The sequence below is a fragment of the Peromyscus californicus genome, unplaced genomic scaffold, assembly GCF_007827085.1.
Source record: "Peromyscus californicus insignis strain IS unplaced genomic scaffold, ASM782708v3 Scaffold_9__1_contigs__length_137607984, whole genome shotgun sequence".
NCBI classification, from domain to species: Eukaryota; Metazoa; Chordata; class Mammalia; order Rodentia; family Cricetidae; genus Peromyscus; species Peromyscus californicus.
The window spans coordinates 6,373,874-6,394,672 of NW_026294617.1; the positions used below are offsets into that span (position 1 = coordinate 6,373,874).

General features: G+C 41.5%; 1 protein-coding gene across 11 annotated transcripts in view; it reads right to left on the reverse strand.

The window, feature by feature from the left end:
• Window positions 1–18,626, reverse strand: part of Nlgn1 (neuroligin 1) — an 895,946-nt gene extending 877,320 nt beyond the window's left edge. For 2 of the 11 annotated variants that reach the window (XM_052731686.1, XM_052731688.1), the window contains exon 1: window positions 14,989–15,815. The gene's annotated coding sequence lies outside the window, so the exon portion shown is untranslated. Of the gene's footprint in view, window positions 1–14,988; window positions 15,818–16,713 lie in introns of those variants that run through there. The other 9 variants (XM_052731694.1, XM_052731695.1, XM_052731690.1 and 6 more) reach the window with 8 other exon arrangements.
• Window positions 18,627–20,799: the final 2,173 nt, after the last annotated feature.

Genomic DNA, 20,799 nt, shown 5'->3' on the forward strand with positions numbered 1-20,799 from the left:
CTGATAGCTTCCAGGAGGGGGAGAGTTGGCTTTCATTAAGAATGTGGTCTCTGGTGCATGAAGTACACTCCAACGGCTGGCCACACATTACAGGACTAAGTAGACTATTTTGGGTCATTTTCAAAAGGAGGACATCAAATTGGATGTCATTGAAATACGGGGTGGACCTGGGAGAAGTTGTGAAGGAGTAAGTATCATCAAAATGCACCGCATGAAATGCTCAAAGAACTAAAAAGTATGTGCATAAAACAAAATATAGCTGCAATTATTCTAGCAAGAGGTTAAGTATAGAGGGAGCACCATTTGAAGAAACCCTCTTCGCACAAACTGTCACTTCTCCATCACCACTGTACACTGTCCATTAACCCATTCATTTCCAGGGAGAAGCGGATTTGGAAATAGCTTATGAAGTAGGAGAGTTATCTAATGTTACTCAGGCCAGAGCTTCCTACCCAACCTCCTCCCCAGTCAGAACCTTCCAAGACATCCAGGGACTGATGTTTCCAGAAGGTGTCATAAATGCCCCCAGGTTCCTACAAGATAAAAAATTCCTCTGGGTCCACTTCTTGGTTATTTCCCACTGTGCAGATTAAGAAGTATTAGGTTAACAATTAGAATAAAACTGACAGTGGATAGAAAGATGGACGAATGTAAGGGTAGAGCTGGAGATGGATGAATGAGTATACAGATAAGCCAAAACACAAAATAAAATGGCATGAGCTTTCTTATAGTTTTAAAATCACAGAGACAGAAAGGCACTGGAACAGAATTACATTTTACTCTCCAGTTACGATTCCATCTACTTCCTCAAAAGTAGATCACATGTGAGCAGTTGATGAGGGGTAAGTTTTTGGGAAGATAATGACTCTTGTAAAGGAAGAAGGATAAATCCTACTAGAGACTGAAGAGCAAGTCATATTTGTTCCTTTCCCTCCTCCCCACAAGTCACAAAGAGCCCCATACTTGCCTGAAGAGAAAGATCATAGCACACAAAGGGATCTGCAGTGTTGTGCACCCCGGACCTCACATAAACCCACAAGTTCCAGGCCAGGAGACAATAGACATCATGGTTTTTTATAGAGAACTTGCCCCTGTGGTTGTGTTTAGCTGATGTTGTCAAAGGTGGGGGCTGAGGCGTATCATGAGTAAGTCCTCTGGCCAAAGAAAGGCTGTGACAACTCAGTGTATTTCATGACTTAGTGACCCAGGTGTGAAATGGTCAGAAGAGCTAAGGACTTCTATCCTGAGGAGAGGCAAATGGAATCACCAGAGTGTTGCTTAGGACTGTGAGCATTTGGTTGTTGCTGTGTGCTAGGAAGCATGTGTGCTTTCTTTCATTTGCTTGTTTATTTTTTGACACAGTCTGTATGTAACCCAGGCTATCCTTGAACTCTCAAACCTCCAGCCAAAGCCTCCTAAGTGCTGAAATTACAGGCAATAATCACAATGCCCAGGTGATTTTTCTACTGTACTCAACCCGCCCGAGTGGACTGATTTTCTCTTCCCTGTTGTAGGATTTGATGACAAACCCATCTGTTGTCTTTACAGCAACATTGGTTCTATTAGTTTATAATGAAATCACCGTGTAAACGTGTGCACATAATATGTATGGAAGACAAAATATGTTGCCGTCCTTATGCATATGATGTTTGTAGGGTATTTGAGTACTAACGTGCACAGCTAAAGATTTTTACTATTCTACTTTATTTTTGGTCCCATCATTTACATTACAAAAAAACATCAAAATTGGCATAGTTTCAGAAACATAAAGTTGCTGATAGTATTCTGCAAAGGGACAATACCTCTTGCTCCAAATATAGTCTTACATTTTGAAATATCATTTACCTTCTGGATTACAGCCAGGCAATTACCATTCACAAATACTTCAAGTGGGCGATGTGAAGTGATAGCTATTGGTCCAGAATTTAGAACTGCGGCAAATCGGTTTTCCATATCTATTTTCCTGCCCTTCTTTCTCAGAAACTGCAATCATTTCTGCATTTGAGCCTTGTTGTCAACTTTGCTGAGGCCTGAGACAAAGATATGTAAGTGGCTCCCTCTGGTGCTGCCTGCACGATTAATATTTTTATCCAAACCATGAAAGCCAGCTTCTCAGGGAAGGGTAAGGAGATTCTCTCTAAGCCTGTAGCACTAGGAACTAGGGCTACATCTCTACTTAGAATAAGATGAGATGCTGGTGACCTTTATGCCATTTTGTTTTTACTTGGGGAACAGATGAGAGAGCCTCTGCCTTTTATTTTGCAGTTCATGCACACGAGCTAAGTTTTAAGTTTTAAACACAGGCACCTTATTAAATCCTGCCAAGCACCACCTCCTTGTTCCAGAAATCACCAATGCCCTGCAGAAGTATCTAAGTTCTTCTAATGGACCTCAACACAACCATCAGTCACTAGCCCAGTTGACCCATGGAACACATGGAAGCAGCTCAGAGCATGTGGGGCTCATAAAACGTCTGTTCTGCAAAACCCAAGGCTCTGGAGTGGACTCTGTAAATCTCAGTGGTGGAAGGCACTGACCGGGTCTCCTCCCATGGCTGAAATCCAAGCTGTCTGCCATGACTATTCTTTCTAGATAAGCCTTGCTCCACACAGCCAGTAAAGGGAGCTATCAGATGCCTTAGTCAGTTGTCATGGCCTTACGTCATAGTAATTAGGCTAAGACAGGCTGTGGGCTCTCAGTGCTGATCTTGTCCCTGTTGCAACCACGAGACACATCTTTGCTCAGACATCTCTCTAACGCACAGCACAGGCTCCACCACAGCCAGAATGTTAATGCATTATCACTCTGTACACTGAGAAAACAAGTGACCATATGTGGCCTATGCCAGAGGAGCTGTAACTGTGAAGAACAATGGCTCTGAGTCAACAACAGAATTAAACTACTCCCTCTTGTGAAGCTCTTCTGAATATTTTAAGTGTTGCCTTGAAAGTGTGGGATTATGTGCAAGCATAAACATTAGCTTAATGCAATTTTTTGGTACAGAGTATGCCAGTTCAAAATCAGAATTGAAATGCAAAAAAATAATAATAATAACTTCAGGATGAATTTTTTTCAATGTATGATTAAACATTATTGAAGAGACATGCTTTACTTATAAAAGTTGCTTTGTAATTATGAGATTCAAGCATGTATAGAAAATGATGTGGCTTAGTTTAAAGATTTTACAAAGGCCCCTATTAAACACTCCCTCCCTAGCAACTCTGTGACTCAAATGTTTTCACATTCTCATGCTCACAGAGTTCTTGAATTCTTTTAAGCTGCCAATTTCACCATTTCTAAATGCTTCATCCTTCTTTCCATGTGTAAGTGAAATAACAACAGCCATATACTCCCTGCATTAAGCAAAATAGGGTAGGGAAAACATTCCTGATGGTAAAGAGTTCCAAGCAAAAGGGGGAGGGAGAAGGGGAGGAGGAAGGAAAGGAAGAAGAGGAGGAGGAAGAAGAAGAGAAAGAGAAAGAGGAAGAAGAAAAGGAGATGGAGGAGGAAGAAAAGGTGGAGAAGTAACAGCCCAGTTTCAGACAGCGCTGGACTCATCTCCTGTGTTGCATTCTCCACTGTCCCTGTGTCATAGCTGACGCAGCACACAGTGGGCAAACAAGGGACAAGGACAGGAGACTGACTTGAGCCCAGGAGTTCAAGACCTGCCTGAGCAATATAACAAGAACGTGTCTGGAAATAGATAAATAAATGGTTATTAGTAAGTGAGCAGAATGTGTTTCTGTTGCACATGAGGGAGATAATCATGCCAGTGTGAACACTTGTGTATAAACTTTACATGCTAGGAAAGGTGCTACAATGTATGGCTTCATTTAGTTCCATAACAGGCCTAGGAGGCCGGCATTATCGATTCTATTTTACAGGTGGAAAACGTAGAGCCAAGCTAGTTGAGAACTACATAGACTCCTGCATTTTATTGCCTGTCTGACAGCAGTGCTGCCTACAAAGGTGCATGGAGCAGCAGCAAGCTTCCTTTCTCTTAGCCTTGCTCATTTCTTCAGTCTTATTTCTCATGCCCCAGTTCCTCAATCTCCGGGCCTCTTCTGAGACTCTGCTTTGGACCCTATCTAGATCTGTGAAGCATTCTCCAAGAAACCACAGGGCTTGAACCCAGGCTTGATATCCCTGGAAATGTTGAAACTCTCTGGCCTTCCTCATCAAACCTCTGCCTATTCTATGTTTCTTAAATTATCTATAACCTAGGAAGGGCAACGTTCATGCAAAAATCTTTGTATTGTAGTGTCAGATGCTGATGCTTGCGCTTAGCTTTCCCAATAGCCGAAGAATACAGTGAAGTATTTTGAATTAGGGACCTGGTTTTATGTATGCCATATGTCAGAGGTCCTTTACCAACTACAGGGATTGGGAATCAAGGAAACAGGAGAAAGAAATAACATTCATGAGGATATGCCATAAGCATAAGCATAAACCAAAGACTAGATAGGGATTTATTTCCTTGTGACTAGTTCATGTTCTAGCGTTGTACTCCTTTCTCATCTATGAGAATATGAATAACTTTCCTAAGTGCTTGTTGCTTTTTTTTCCTCTGTGAGTATTCACCTAGAACTTTCAATTAAATCAGGTAAATAGCTGGATAGATTTATGTTTATGAAGATACATGCATGTTACTGTTTGGATGCTTTGGAGCAGCAGGAGAAAGAAGGGATATGTCATTATCTTAAAGATTGTCTCTCTCGTTCTCTCTCCATCTGCCTCCCTCTCCCTCCCCTACATTTCCAGGGAGTGTGCCCCTTATTCTCAGTATCACCACCTCATTATTTTGTCTTTCTCAGGTGTGTGTGGCAGATAACATGCCCACAAATGACATTGCTCTATGATGCCCCATGGCTATTAGGAGTTTTAGAGAATTCTAGACCAGGCAACAACATTTAGAAATGAATACTTGGACTTTTCCCAGAGTATCTCTGACTGGTAGTGTCATAATACAACTGTTCATGACCAGTCATGACTGTGTTTATGGAGCTCAGTCTTCTGCCTGACTCCTTTCCTGTTGCCCAGGTACTGGCTATTCCAGCTCCCTACTCCCAGAATGAGCTGCTGTCTTCACAGAGTGGATTCACATAGAGTCAAGAGGAACATGCTGATTTTGTGTACAATGTAGTAGAAACGGAAGTGCATATCTCACTTGACATTGCACCTCAAAGACCTTAAAATAGTTACATTGTTTTAAGAAATGGCAGATATCATCATTGGACATTAAAAGGCCGATTCTCACCAACCAAAGCCTCTCTCTCTCTCTCTTTTTAAAATAAATAGAGCATTTTGTCTATGAATGTCTTGCAATCAGAAGACATGAGAGGAATAATTGAAGGATGATGGTGTTGCAGAGGATTACACAAAAAGAGACATATATTTGGAGGCAGGATTTCTCTCATAATTGCTGAGAGGGCAGAGTAAACGGCAGGAAAATCCAGTCAAGATTATGACGAAAGGAATTGCCTTGTGTGTTAGTTTGCTTTTCTGTCGCTGTGAGAAAACACTGACACCAACTGGCTCAGGGAAGGCAGGGTTTATTTGGCTTACAGATTATTGTGCACTATCAAGGAAGCCAAGGTAGGAATTCAAAGCAGGTCCCTGGAAGCAGGAACAAAAGCAGAAACTGTGGCGGAAGGCTGCTCATTGCCTTGTTTTCCAGGTTCCTGTCTGGCTACTTTTTTCACACTGCTCAGGTCCACCTGCCTAGGCATGGTACCACCTACATTAATGACCAATAAAATGCTCCCACACATATACCAACATACTAATGGGATGGAAGCAATCCCTCTTCTGAGGTCCCTTCTTCCCAGGTTTCTAAGTAATCACCTGAAGTTACCTATGACACCTCAATTGATCACAGTGAAATTACTTCATCTCAATATTTATTAAGTTAAATAAATAGACATTTTCAAAAAGTTATATTATCCATTTTAATAGCTTAATATGCTTTCTACTGGAAATGAATTTCTGATGAAATATGAACCTGTTTTTCCAAGGACAGTTTCCTCAGAATAAACACATGATGGCTCTTTCTAATCTGCAGAGGTGCTAAGCCAAAATACTAAATATAAAAGGAGATTTCTTATCAAAAAACATCTTGCTTTCAGATCTATAACAATGTTTTTCAGTGTGTGTTTATGTCTTCACCTTTAAAAATACATAACAGTCAATTGTATCTGCTGTACATTTCAGTGTATACTTTGCCGAGAAGTACTTTTTCCCTTTTCATTATTTATGTATGTCCCAGTCTTCTTTAAGTAAAATCTTTCCTAGACCTTCCTAGAAGTATAACTCTCCTCTTTATTAGTTCCGAAAATTATTGCCTACACAACTAATTGTATGCATTATAGAAGTTAAAATGTAAAATACTGGGTTCTGGTGTAGGCCTCTTGCCTTCAAAATTACTGCATGAAATAATTATACACAGATCAATATCTTTAAGTCCAACTCCACTGTTATGCAAACTAACCAAGTGTTATTTCCCCCTCTGATCTTCAGTTTTGCAACATATAAATTAAGAAAGTTCCCTTAAAAATGGCCCTTTAAGCTAGAAAGACCATTGGAAATTTATTAAAAATTTTAGGAAGTAATTATTCATTGTTACAATGACTTACAGACTCCCTGAGGCCAAAATTGTGATTTGTCTCCTTAGTCATAAAAAAATTATTTGCAGTATGAATATAATTTTAGGATCCTATTTAATGTCTGAGACTATAAACTATTAAATGATAGTCTCCATCTTAGTGTCTTCAATGTGGACAGAGTGACCCAAGTAGAGAATTAAGAGAATATAATTAATAATTCAAGAAAACCTTATTTTCAGCCATATTATATCTGTTCCTAATGCTTTCCAGTACTTTGATTGTACTAAAGGGTGTTTTAGAAATACCTAGTCCAAGTGGAAAAGGAAAAGGAATTTTCTTCATGTTCTTTAAATGAACTCACTTTTTCGGCAAGACAAATGACAGCTCATGCTTCCTCTGTTGTGACTGAGGCCACAGAAGAAAGAGTGGCACACGTCTGGAGAGCTTGTTACTCATCACAAAGCAAGTGCCCAGCTTTTGGGCCACTTAAGAGCAGTGGCAATTTTCAAACACAACACAGAGAAGAAATATGGCTGTCTGCAGGACTGCACAGTAAGAGCTGTCAAGATAGACCCACAAATAGGAGCACCTGACTGATCCAACCAAAGACTCCTCTCCCTTTCATCCACTTTTTAAAAAATCATCACTGTGTGGTTGAGTAATGATACAATTTTAAAAAGGGAAATTTCATTTTTACCTGCCAATTTTCTCTTGCTCTTTTTTACTGATTACTCCCTTTTAAAGCAGAACATTTATATATAGTGATAGTTAATTCCTTTGTAACTTTCCTTTGTTCTTGATGGAAAATGCATTTTCTTCATGCCTCTGCCCACCTTTGCATCCTAGATTTGGCTTTGGATTATTCAGTGATCTTTCTAATTTGGTATGTCTGAGGAGAAGTGCATCCAAATTCTAATTCTGTTCTGTTGAACCTTCTGCATAGCTTAGAGTTGTTGTCAAGAACAAAAACATGCTGGAGCTGGAGCTCAGTGACAGCACACTTGCCTAGCAGGCACAGGCTCAGGGTTCAATCCCCAGTTTGGGTAAAAAGAACAGAGAGAAAGCAAATAATGTGTATATGTAAACCTAAAAAGACTTGTAAATTTTCAAAGGTGCAATAGGCAATAATCACTAAACTTACATAGTACATTATCAATTAAAGTAACACCCCTCTACTATAAGATGCAAGCTTTAAATGTAGAGTACATCATCATTATGAACATGCTTTATCTGCTTACCTTACTCTCGCAAAGAAAAGACTTTTAGAGCCAGAAAATGTATTTATTTTAATTGGTTCTATTATTTATTTATTTATTTATTTATTTATTTATTTATTTATTTATTTATATTTTAGTCTGCAAAGTAGCAGAGGGTTGCTTGAGGTTGGTGTTTTCCTACATACTTGATTTGGGTTATCTGTTTCCGTTCTCTCTCTCCCTACCACTCTGCCCCCCATCCCCACATCTACCTTCCCATACCCAGCATTCTCTTTTTCGCCTCTGTACTACAAGTATGCTATGACCCTCCCCACTTCTTCTTGTTCTGGCTCCCATGGGTCTGTTTCTGGATTCTTGGCATCTACATGCACCTACTCTCACACAAATGCACATTTAAACATTGTTATTAAGGCCTAGGCATATTAAGAAAATATTGTATAACAGTAAGGCTCTCACATGTGGCTCTCCTGCTTCTGGGACTAGTTTCTTATTTATTTGCTTTCCTTTTATCATGCTATTGGAAAACTTGCTCTGTTTTCTATATCACACAATGAGGACTGAGTATGATAATAAGGGTTAATAATATGATAATAATTAGAGTTACATTCTAATCATACTTCCTATAAGGCTTGTCATAATCTCTCAACCAAATATTTGGAGATTAATAAAATAACATGTTTAATTATCAGGATTGCATTGCCATATTTTTAAAATGAAGTTATGTGTAACAGTAAATTTTCTCTCCTTCACTGGCTGACACATTCCCTAAAACCTTCAGTGTGTCAGAAACCAGGATGTGTCACTTAGTTCTTTCTGTCCAGGTAGCAGAGGAGCTCTTGCTACTCTAGATTACACACATGAAAACTGTGGGCATCCCTTTTCAGAGGACCAGATAGCCACCAACCCCAACATTTTAAATCAGTCCAACCAAGATAGGAGTCTTGGTTAGCTTCTGAAAATCACTCACTCTTACACTTTTATAAAACCAACAAATCAGCCAGGCAGTGGTGGCGCAGTTTACAAGAGTGTCCACTAACATGTGGACTTGTTTAAAACTCTATTTTACAATGCTGCTACTTTCAAACACACTTTCCATTAAAGCAAAGGGGGAAAGCATCTGTTCCCAATCCGAAACACAGATGGAGTGACTAATTATCATCTTACATTTGATTCATAACCAGTTCCCTTGGAGGCAGGGCGGCTCAGTTCATCAGTTCAGAGGTGATGGCTTTGGTGGAAACAGCTCTAGGCATGGAGCCCAGAAACAGAACATTTGCACCAGAATTATGGTATGCTCTGAAAAATATTGTAAAATACTGAAGGTAAACTGAGGAGACAGCCAACATCCATAACAAAAACCACTTTGGAACTAAGAGAGATATACCACCCCCAGCCTTCTCTCATTTATGGTTCTCACATTGTGAATTTGGTGAAAATTGCTGCGTAAGAACGAGGCTTCTGATGTTCTAAGTCTAGAAGACAAAATTTTAAAAGGTGTGTGTGTGTGTTTGTGTGTGTGTGTGTGAGTGCATGTGTATTGTAAAGCAAAATATAATCCTACTTTATTTATTTGTATTTTCACATATTCCATCTTAGTTTCCCATCTGCCTGCAAACTAAAACATATATTCCTCTTAAAATAACCCAAGCACCATTGGTATCTCTTTCCATATCTTACTGCTTATGTCAGAAACTTAGCAGTTATGCATATAACCTCAAAAAAATTACTAAGTGAGATGTGGTAATACTCACATCTATATACTTACAATTACTATATTCTTCTTCCTTTCCTTCAAATAATTGGAAGCAGCTTATAAAAATTGCTTCAAACATTAAAATTTTGAAACTAAGTTAAAGCTTAAAATTTCATTTTTAATAATAAAACAGAGTAAATGAGGTGGTTGCAAACATCTATTCCAATAAAGCACAAAACTGTCTATGAATTTTCTTAAAACCAGGTCAGAAGTAAAAATAATGTTTCCCATGTTTTAAGAGAAAAGACACTGTTTACGAGACACTCATGGACACTTGTTCTAAAAGTAGACCTGTCCTTTTGCCAGAAGAGGGAGAGATAATTTCAAAGGTATAATCACTGGTGGGACACCTATGCTTATACAAACAGCCCCAATAGAATTCACTTGATATAAACAAGACATAGAAATAAAGGGGCACTATTTGGAAATAAGTGAATATGGGAAAGGTTGCAAGAGCATAATGGAGTGAGTGTGAACACAATATTGTTCATCTCCTTGAATTGTCAAAATATCATGTGTTTTAGGAAAATTATTTCCTAAAATTATCAGAAGTCTGTGGATATATAAAAAAAATTTCCCACACCAGTTTTGGATATAGTCAATAACTTTGAAATTATTAAGTCCAAGGATCTTCTACATAAACATCACAAAATCTAGAATTTTCACTTGCATATGGCCAGAATCAAGTCATTCCTTAAGAGAGTAACTGGCCAAAGAATTAGTCATTTTTCAGATGGTTTCTAAAATAAGTTGGTAAGAAACACAGATGAGAACATGTGACCTGTTCGGCAAGGAAGCCATGCTTTGCTCAACAGCCTGATGTACTTATTCTAGGGAGGGATCTATACGTGCAATGTACCATAATTTAGTGTTTACTATTCTCCATCCAGAATACATGTATACATTTTAAATTCTTCAAGTTGTATTAATAAAAACAAAAACACATCAACAAGAAAAACAAACAAACAAAAATAGCTCCCTCAGTAATACCACCAATGCATGCATTCTCCTTCAGAAGCTTGCAGTCTGGCATGAACTTAACTCATGGCCATGGATCCCAAGATCATTTGATTACATTTTGTGAATTTGATTTTAATATAGGCATTCTGTTTCATGACAGATTTGAGAAAGCAAGCATCATGGTAGTGGAAATCCCAGTTAGTTGGCCTGTTTCATGGCTTTTGTCTCCTTCCTCTCAGCTAACATTGCTCTGATTTGAGGGTGATTCTGTCACTCACACAGAAAGGAGCAGCCCATCCTTCCACCTGCAAGTGGGCAAGACTCAGTGTCTTCATGAGAACGCAAAGTCCTACTTTTTGTCAGTTACTAAGTAGGAGTGCTGATGCTTCAGTTTTTGTGCACTGGGCATAAGGGAACTCATCTGAGAGTGTCTAGGAGAGCTTTCCTTAAGAGCATTAGACATTTCCATGAGAAGTGTCTTCCTCCTTTCAATGTGGTAATGTGTAAAGAGGTTTGTTTGCTTCTGTAATGGCCACATTGGCCCTGGGATAGGCAGTCAATGGACTTCCGATGAAGCTGATACCATTAAATCTGAGTTACCCAACCTTAGCTCAGCACACCTCCAGAATCACTGACCGTGACTGAGTGACGATCTTATTTGTAAAGGCCTTCATTCTTGAGTGTTGGTAGTTGAACTTAGAGACTCACTCATACTAGGCGCACCAACCGCTCTATCATTGTACTGCATCCCTAGTTCTTTACTTGGATACTTTGTAACTCAGAACTAAAAGCTGTCTGCAATCACCACATTTCATATATCTAAATTGAACATAGTGGAGCAAAAATTGGCCTTCAATAAACTTAGAGAGAATAAAATTTGAATAAATAGAGAAAATATTGAACAAGTTGTTGGCCATCCACAGCAATCCTGATACATCTTTGCAAGGCAGATTTCTTACTTATAAGTGTATCTTCTATTGCCATACTGAGGTAAAGAGTTAAAAAGCACAATTTAAATATAGTTTCTGTTTAGGCAAACGTGTCTGTCTGGGAAACTATTACTTTACCTAGTCCTGTCACTAACACGTGATATATACATTGGAAAGGAATATTTAACTGAAGATGTGCATTTTTAATCTCTTTTGATCTTTTTCACATAATTGACTACTTCCTGGTTTGTAAGCATGAACAGTAAACTTTATTGCTTTCCTTGAAAGATCAGAAAATGTGGCAATGTCTGAGGAGGAAAGTGTTAAGAAGACAAAGTTGCTTCCATTCAGCCCCCTTGCTGTCTAACTGTTATCACAGTTAATTCATCAACACTTACCATGTCTGAACAATATGCACTTGTCTTTTTCGTCTTTTTGAAATATTTAGATTAAATTTACATATTTGTTTATTCTATGACTGTAACAAGCAGTCCTAGTTTTCAGCCTCGAGTCAATTCTCTCCTCAAAGATTCTGATGCTGTTCAGAATATCAAATATACACCAAAATATGTGTATAGCAGCATCAGTTACCTAGGAGTTGCCATAGGACATGGGTCTGAGGTAATATGAAAATGGAAATCAGTACGAGAAAGTTCACACTACAGAAGAGACATGTTGGCAAAAGAGCAGACATGTGTGGTCCTTTCGCTTCTTCTTTGCTCTGCTCTCCATCTTCCTTCTTTATAACTGTCTTATAAAGGCCCATTTATTACCCCAGAATAGACCCTCACTACTAAAGAGAGAGCAGGAAATGAATTCTTCATTCCCACTCTAGAGCAACGCTTATCACTCAGTCATTTTTCTCACACATGGATGCTTGGCAATGTCTGAAGAAACTTCTTTGGTTACAGGACATGTGAGTAGAGTAAAGGCCATGAATATTGCTAAACATCCTCAGTGTGCAAAATCTTTCACACAACAAAGAAAAAATTAGTCAGTCCCAAATAGCAGCAGTGTCAATGTTGGGGAGTTCTGAGACAAAGTGTGCTGTTATCTTTGTCAACCTCTCCTTTGGGGGACCCAGAGAGCACACATGAGTTTGGTGGCATAGAAGAAATCCTGTGACCATGAGAGCAAAGTACATAGATGATAGGAGAAACTTAATTCTTTGATCAAACGCTTTAGCAGTCATCTTTCTCTGACTTCTTACAATGTGATATTAAATAAACCCTACTTTCCTAATCCACTGCTAGGCTATTAATTACTTCAGAGTGAAATACAGTTGTGAAGAAAACATGCTATTAATGTGTGTTCTACTTTATGTTCAGACATAGGGATAAGATTTCAAAATGAAATGATGAATCTGGTATAATTTCTGATCTGACCTCCAGCAATCCACCATACAAAAAAAAACACTGAACATCAGAATGTTAAAAAAAAAAAAGTGCCCATCGGATCAATAGCATGTCAGCGGGAGGATAAAGGAAGGAAAGGGGTGGAAAGAAAGACAGTCATAGAGAGTTAAACTATGGGACAGTGGATGTGGGAGCTGGATCTATGAAGATGAGTTAACATAAGCGAAGCACAAAACCTGAAAGGAACTATTATTGGGGAACTAATAAAAGTCACGTGAATGGACCAAAGGGTAGATCTTGGAGGAGTACAAAACAAATGAAGTTTTCATGTAAAGTTTGTGAAGAGTTGATTCTCCAAAAACTGTGGACTCTGGCAGGTAAGCCACTGGAACCACTGGGCAATGTCAAGACATTTTCAAGACCAGTCTATAGTTTAGAAAGATTAAGTCTGGTGCTTTGGACATGGGTGACCCTACTTGTAAACAGCTGAAATATAACTATGAGAACATAATCTAATTTATAATATGATATTTATGATCATAAATAGGAAGGAAATTGTCATAAAGCTTCACATAAGAAAGACAACTCATGGCAAAGGACATACGATTCTATACTGTAGGTCTGTTGACATTTCTGGTGTTACTCTTAATGCCAATTGTGCTTTGCTTACAAAAACTACCTTAGAAGTGGAACCTGCTAAAGATATCTATGAATAAGCTTTGCTAAAAAATGCTAAAAATTGTTTCAACACATGGAAACCCAGAGAAAGGTAAGTCAGTTATACCTAAATCTATATGACCATTGTCCTACAAAAATGTCAATGACATCAACCTTAGATTTAAAAAAAAAAAAAATTAAACAGCAGAACTTAAATTTGCATTCTCTAGTTCTAGCTATTGAATGATCCTAAGTTTTTATTTGATTTTTTAAAAGGTAATATGATAACTTAAGGGAATTTGAAGCAAGAGGCAGGGGTTACTGCTGAATAACTGGATGAAAACGCTAAAAGTGGAATAAAATCTGAGAAACTGGGGTTAGAAGAGACTTCAGAGTCCCTCACCGGAGCCATCTCACCCTGCACAGACTCAGCTGGACTTCAAGGCAACCCTTCCCCCACCAGAAACAAGCACTGGAAACCGTGGGTCTACCGCCTGTGTGTAGCTCTGCTCCAAACAATCCAAGCATTTTTCTATGGAAATATGTTATCACTAAATAAAAATGTAAATTTTCACAAAATAAAACCACATAAAAAATAAAAACTGACAGCAGTACAGGGGTGGGCTAGGAGAAGGAGGCCCCCGAAGAGGCTCTTCTTACCCCACACCCCAGGATCTCTGGTGTAGCTTGCTTCTGAAAGATCACCACCTGTCCTGCTTTTGCTAGGGGGATTGTAGAGACTAACTGTAGATAGCAGACTTATAGAAAACAGTTACTTCTTTTCATCACACCGTGTCATCAGAAGGCCTGAGCAATGATTAACTTCCACATTCTCTGTGAATCACTCCATCACTAGGCAGTGTGAGGAGACTTAGATTCATTCTCTGCCAAGGGCACAGTAAACTTAATGGGTTTTGCATTTTGCATTAGATATTCTTAAATACACACATGGTCTTGGCTGCTCAACTCATTTCAAAAGAAAACCTGGCACTCTTATAGGTTGTAATAGCTAGGAACGCTGAGACATTTCATAGATTTTTGTCAAACGCACACACCTTCTCTAAGTGCCATTTTTTAAATCTATGATCCTATTAAAGCTTAAGTATAATTAATTTTGAGAAATGTATCAAAGCACTGTAATTTCAAATATAGCATGAAACTTCCAGTTACTTAAACAAAATACAGTAGCTTTAGTATAAAAATAGGGAAATTGGGATGTCAATGCTCTACAAAAATACACAGTAAAAGAGAACGTTAGCTATCTAAATGCGCATATCCCTAGCCCTACATGTACCACGATGGTCCTGCAAATGGAAAAAAGAAAGAAAACAGTGGAACAGGGCAGAGTTCATGAGAATAATCACAAACGACTCAAATATGGGACATATTTCCCTCGATTCTGTAACAGACTAACAGCCTCCTCTGTAATAAATTATTCCTTGTTTCAAAAAACCTCATTCTAAATAATTTTAAATTAACCGCAGATGGGTTTTTATTGTTGTTATTTCTACTCACAAGGCATTGTGCGGAGGCAGGTAGGAGTCAGTGGAGACCGGTTTAAATGTTTGGGTGTACTACCCCTCTCTTCCCGGGAGAGTTTATTGCCCAACAATGCATAATCTATTAGTTGCTCCTCGCGGGGGATCTAGAAAGTGACATCTTGACTTGAACCAGCACGCAGATCTGAAAGCCGCTTCGCAGGAAACGTTGCAGAGAAGAAGAGCAACTTTCTAATTCCTGTCAAAGTAAGAGGCGGAACCAAGCCCAGAAGTAGCCTCAAGGCCCAGGCAGAGCAGAGCAGAAAGCAGACTCCACACTCCAGCGAAGGTTCAAGAAAGGCTTTGCTTCTGGAGGCGGCATTGTTCCTCCATTCGCTCAGCCTCCGCGTCTCCCCTCGGTGGACTCTCCGAATCGGTGCTTTCTTTCTCGGGTACCTCTCTGCAGACCTCCGGGCTCTGGGTGTCCGGGTCCCAGGGCGCAGCCGGGCAGGCTCACTGCAGGGGCTGGGGCGCCTCTCCGAGGACTCGGAGCCACCGCACGCGTCCGCCCCGGCCCGGCCAGCGCGCAGCGCACACTCGCTGTCTCGCCCCTCTCCGGCTTCCCTGGCTCCCACGTACTCGGCTGGCCTCTTACCACCCACTTGGGTTCGCCTTTCCTGCCTTGGCTTCCCACACCAGCTCGGCACCGCCGCCACAGCCGTGTCCGGGCACTCCGGACCCGAGCAGGCCGGGATGAAGGGATGCCAGGGTCAGGGATGCGAGGGGAGGCGGGGACGAGCTGCCAGGGCGAGCCGGGGCAGGTGGGGAGTCGCGGGGTGCAGGCGAGGGCGTGCGTGAGCGAGCCCCAGATAAAGATGCCTGTGCTCGGCCACCGCGGTGGAGGAAGGACCGGGGGCAGGATGCAAAGTGGAGAACGCCCACCGCGAGGGTGCGCAAAACCGGCGATTTGCAAAGTGCCAGGGCCAGACAGGCAGAGGGGGAGGAAGGAGGCTGGCTGAAGACCAGGAACAGAGAGAAGAGCCCACTTCTCCATCAAAAGGTCGGTTCGGTTAACGCGTCCCCAGAGCAGGAGTTAATCAGGGACTGAACGTGGTGTAAAAGGTGGGTTTTAAGGACTCGCCTTGTAGGTCTTCTTATCCTAGACTTAGCTCGCTCTCTCTCGACTCTGGGGATTTGCCCTCCCTCTGACACAGCTGGCTTTGGTTTTATTCAGGAGCTGAAGCCCACCGTCCTCCTTTGCCGCTTCTCTGCATTTTGGAGATTCCTTGAACCCCGGGATTGAAGAAACCACCCAGTTCATTAAAGTTCATTATTTTTTTTATTGTTTTTGTTTTCATCAGAGGGTAGTAGGGAAGAGTTGGCACCAAGACATGTTTAAAACATTGATCGACATGGCATTTTGTTGTTGTTGTTGTTGTTGTTGTTGTTGTTTAAAGGGCAAAATGCATTTAAGACCGCTAAAAGACCAAAAGGGGATTGGAAAACTCGATCAAGTGGGGGAATAAAAGACACATTTAAACTGTAACCGACGATCACACCTCCAATACAGTCACCCTCCCCAGCGCCCAGCCCTCCTCCTGGGCCCGAGGGAATTGGGAAAAGGAGGAGCGAAGCGGAGAGCAGGGACGGGGTAGGGTTGGTGAAAAGGGTGAGGGCAGGGAGAAGCCTGAGCAGGAAGTTATCCGCGGTCCGGGAGACTGAAGTAAATGCCAGGCCTGGTGGACGCAGGAGGCCCCCTTACCTTCTCTCTAAGCCCCGGTTGTACCTGCTCTGCAACCAGAAATACTTCGTGGTGCCTAGCGTGCAGCCTAATGATGGCCGAATGTTAAACAGTTCTTCACTCTCCCTCCCCTTGTTCAAAACCAGGATCAAAAGAATGTGAATAATGTTCTCGGTGTCCATCAGCTCTGGAACATATCGATGTGTAGGGAAGAGATGAAAACCAGGCTATGGGGCGCGAGTATATGTATTTATAAGCTATCCGACCAGTATATAAACATAGATAGGTTTTCTGCACGTAAATCCAAAAGAAAAGCACCCCAGAAGCCTCTGGAGGAGGGAAGGGACCGGAGCAGCAAAACTTGGCAGAGCAAATGTATCCAAGGATTTCGTGCCAGGAGGCACCTGCTTCAATATGCAGAATTCCTGTGAAGCTTTGGAGGAAGGAGGAAAAAATAAATAAAATTACCCCCAAACACACACTTGAAATTGGAGACTCCTAAAGGAGAGTAGAAATGGAGAGGACAGGATCTCCTGGGGACCACGGATCGTCAGCCAAAAGAGCAATCGCCGTGGAAAATCCCCCGCGGGGAGGTAGCTGCAGATGGGTCCCCTGCTCGCGTCCCCGCCGCTGCCGCTGCTACCTGTAGACACGCACACACACGCACACTCACGCGCGCACACACAGCAGCCTCTGCTGCGCGCGCTCTCTTCCTCTCTCTCGGCCGCTACGCCGGGTGCAGGAGTCTGAATACAACTAGAGCTATCCTCCTGCCGCGGTCCTGCGGACTCCGGGCCACCCAGCCCTCTCCCGCCCACTCCTCCCGCGGATTTATTGCACAACACCGCTTTCCCTGGGTCAGCTCGGAGCTGCCACAGTGGCCTCCGCGGTTCTGATGGCGGTCCCCTCCCTTTCCTAAGTTCCGCCCTCTCTGGTCCTTCCGCCCCCGTGGCAGCCAAACCTCCTTGGTCCGCAACGCCCCGCAGCGCCTGCAGAGCCCGAGGTTGCAGGAAGGGTGAAGGGCCCAGGGCGTCACGTGTGACGTCTTCTGAGTCTCTTGGATCCGTGACTGACTGCGCCTTGGCATCCTGGCGGGCCAGAGGCCTCTTGCAGGCTGAGTTTCTCGGTCCTTGGTGTCTTTGTGCTGTGTTTCCACGAGGCCAGTCCGGCAACAGAGATGGGAGATTGGAGTTGGAGGCCACAGCCTTCCACTGAGTTTCTTATGTGTCACTCCAGAAGATACTTGACCACCAAATCCCCCCTCAAATTCCCTTCACCTAGGAACAGACTGTTCCCTGAATTAGTGAGAACACTAAGTGTCTCCAGTACTTTCAGTCTGTCCCCTCTGGCTGTGCCCACATTCATGGCTGCTGGTACGCCAATGTTTAAAAATCCGTCGCTGTAATCATTACTGGCTTTTGTGTCTTGTGAAGGTGTGACTCACAGCACTGTATCCCTTACACCTACACACAGCCTACTAGCTTCTGTGATTTTTTTTAATGTGAATTGAGAAACTGGGATCAGCCAAGAGACCCACTGAAATAATTGATTGCCACCTGTAATAATCTTAGCTAAAAGGTAATCCAAGAGTTGCTCTGAGAAATGAGTGACACGCGTGCTTTCTTTCCTGCCTCGGGGTTCGTGTCATACTTCACACTCTCTCTATGATGTAATCTCTAAAATTCAGGGGAAAGAAGAGGTGCCTGAAATAACAACACAAGGAGGTACTTGTCCTGAAAGATTTAAAGTATCTGCTGCTGGTGGTTAATAGGAACAGCTCTGTGACGGCTGCTCTGGTTTTCAGAACAACCTTGAACCTTACACATTTCCTCCACTTTGAAGGAACCCAGAGCCACTTTAACATAGTTTTACAATTCAGTCCATCTGTGTTTTTGTTTCTGTTTGTTTCCCTTCTCGGGGAAGTAGCCTATATGTCCCTAAGACAGTGGGACGATTGGTTGCTGGTCTTTTCAAGTCTGTCTAATTCAACTGGAAACCCTTTGAGATTTATTAACAGTTTTCCCAAAAGTTGAAAACAATTATTTTTCTTATATCAGTAACAGAATTTCATTTGAATCTTTGACTTTCAGGTGGTTATACACTTAAGGTTCTATAATGTGCCAGACTAGTGCACACACCTTTAATCCTAGCACTCAAGAGGCAGAGGCAGGAGGATCTCTCTGAGTTCTAGGCCATCCTGGCCAGAACTGTAGAGAGAGAGACCCCATTTTAAAACAAACAAAGATAACATAATTAAGGATGTTATCACAATAATTGCAATATCAAACTTAAAAAAAAGAAAGCAAGATGATTCAATAAAACAGTTCCCTGTAATTTGTATAAAGTTTTGCATAATTTGTTGCCTACTAATCCTATGGGCATCCTTTGTAACTGCACTGCTGAACCCTGAATGTATTTCTAATACTTGATATCAGTAGAATGAGATCACTTTTACACAGGTCCTATTGTATTCTTGCATTATTCTTTACAAGCCTACAGTCTATATGCTGAGCATTATAACCGCATTTTCATAAACAAATTAAACAAAAAGCTCAAGAAGATTAATAAAATAGAATTGCCAGACAAGCAGCACTTGTCACTGCCTGTATTTGTTACAAGTCTGTGATGGATAGTGCTGTCAACTTGACAGGCTCTAGAATCATCTGAGAGGTAGACTTCTGGGCACGATGGTCAAGGATTAGTCCTTTTATTTCTTTCATTTTCACTGTGACTTTATGTCTCACGTTCTCTCTGTGTCTCTGTGTCTCTCTCTGTCTCTGTCTCTCTGTCTCTCTCTGTCTCCTCTCTCTCTCTCTCTCTCTCTCTCTCTCTCTCTCTCTCTCTCTCTCTCTCTCTCTCTCTGTGTGTGTGTGTGTGTGTGTGTGTGTGTGTATGTGTGTGTAGTGCCACATGTGTGTGGGTGCCTGTGGAGGTCAGAAGAAGGCATTGGATATCCTCGAACTGGAGTTACAAGCAGTTGTGAGCCTTCAAACATGGGTGCTGGGAATCAAACTGAGGTTCTCTGGATGAGCAGCAAGTGCTCTTAGCAGATGAACTATCTCTGCAGCCCAGGGACATTATGTTGGCTAATGTGGGAAGAGTTATGTTGCCTCGGGGTGGTGGAGGTCACTGTTCTCTAGGTGGAGACCCTGGACTGTATGAGGAAGCTCAGCATGCATTGCCTCTCTCTGCTTCTCAGCTAAAGACGCAACAGGACTAGTTCCCTCACAAGGTTGCCTTTGTGACTTCCCACCACGGTAAGTGAAAATAACCTTTCCCCTTTGCTGCTCTTGCGAGGGAATTTTATCACAGCAACAGAAGAGAAACTAAGACACGTTCAAGTGGGAGCCAAACATCTATTGGCCGTTTTTCTCCACTTTCCCCACTAAACCTCTCAAGGAAATAAGTCCATCCTTATCATTTGGTGCCCAAAGTCACTAACCTCACATTCCACTTCTGCTAAATGAGGATAGTAGGACCTGCCTGATGGTATTGCTGCTTTATCCATAACAATGCACATAAAGAACTTGGAACACCCGTGAAGTATATTTTCAGGGTTTCTATTTTAGCATCTTTATGATGTAGTTTCTCTTCTTATTCAAATACCAATATATGAAGGGGCATTTGGGTTTTGTGTTGAAAATCAGTCAAAGAACTTGAGTGCAGTTCTACTTAGTGTACAAATCTGGAAAGAGATCATTAGTGACTTGATCACAGTTCCCTAGGCCCTCCCTGCCTTCTTCTTTCTTTTGGTTTGTTTGCTTGCTTATTAGAGTTCTTTGGGACAATGTCTTAAGTGTCACAAACTGGTCACCAACTCATTATGTAGCCAGGAATGATCTTGAACTCCTCATCCTTCATCCTCTACCTCCCAAATGCAGAGGTTACAGGCATGTGCCACCACATCAATTAATATTCTTTTACTACTTACATTTAGCATAGAGAGACATATTAAACATGATTATAATCTAGAAAAAACTAAAACCATGAATATGTATGAAGACATCCACAGAATGTTGGGAACTGGGTTCTATTCTCATTACAGGTAAGTGTTCTTCTGGGTTGGGACGTTAATTGTGCTCAACCACAAAGCCTTTCTCATTAAGC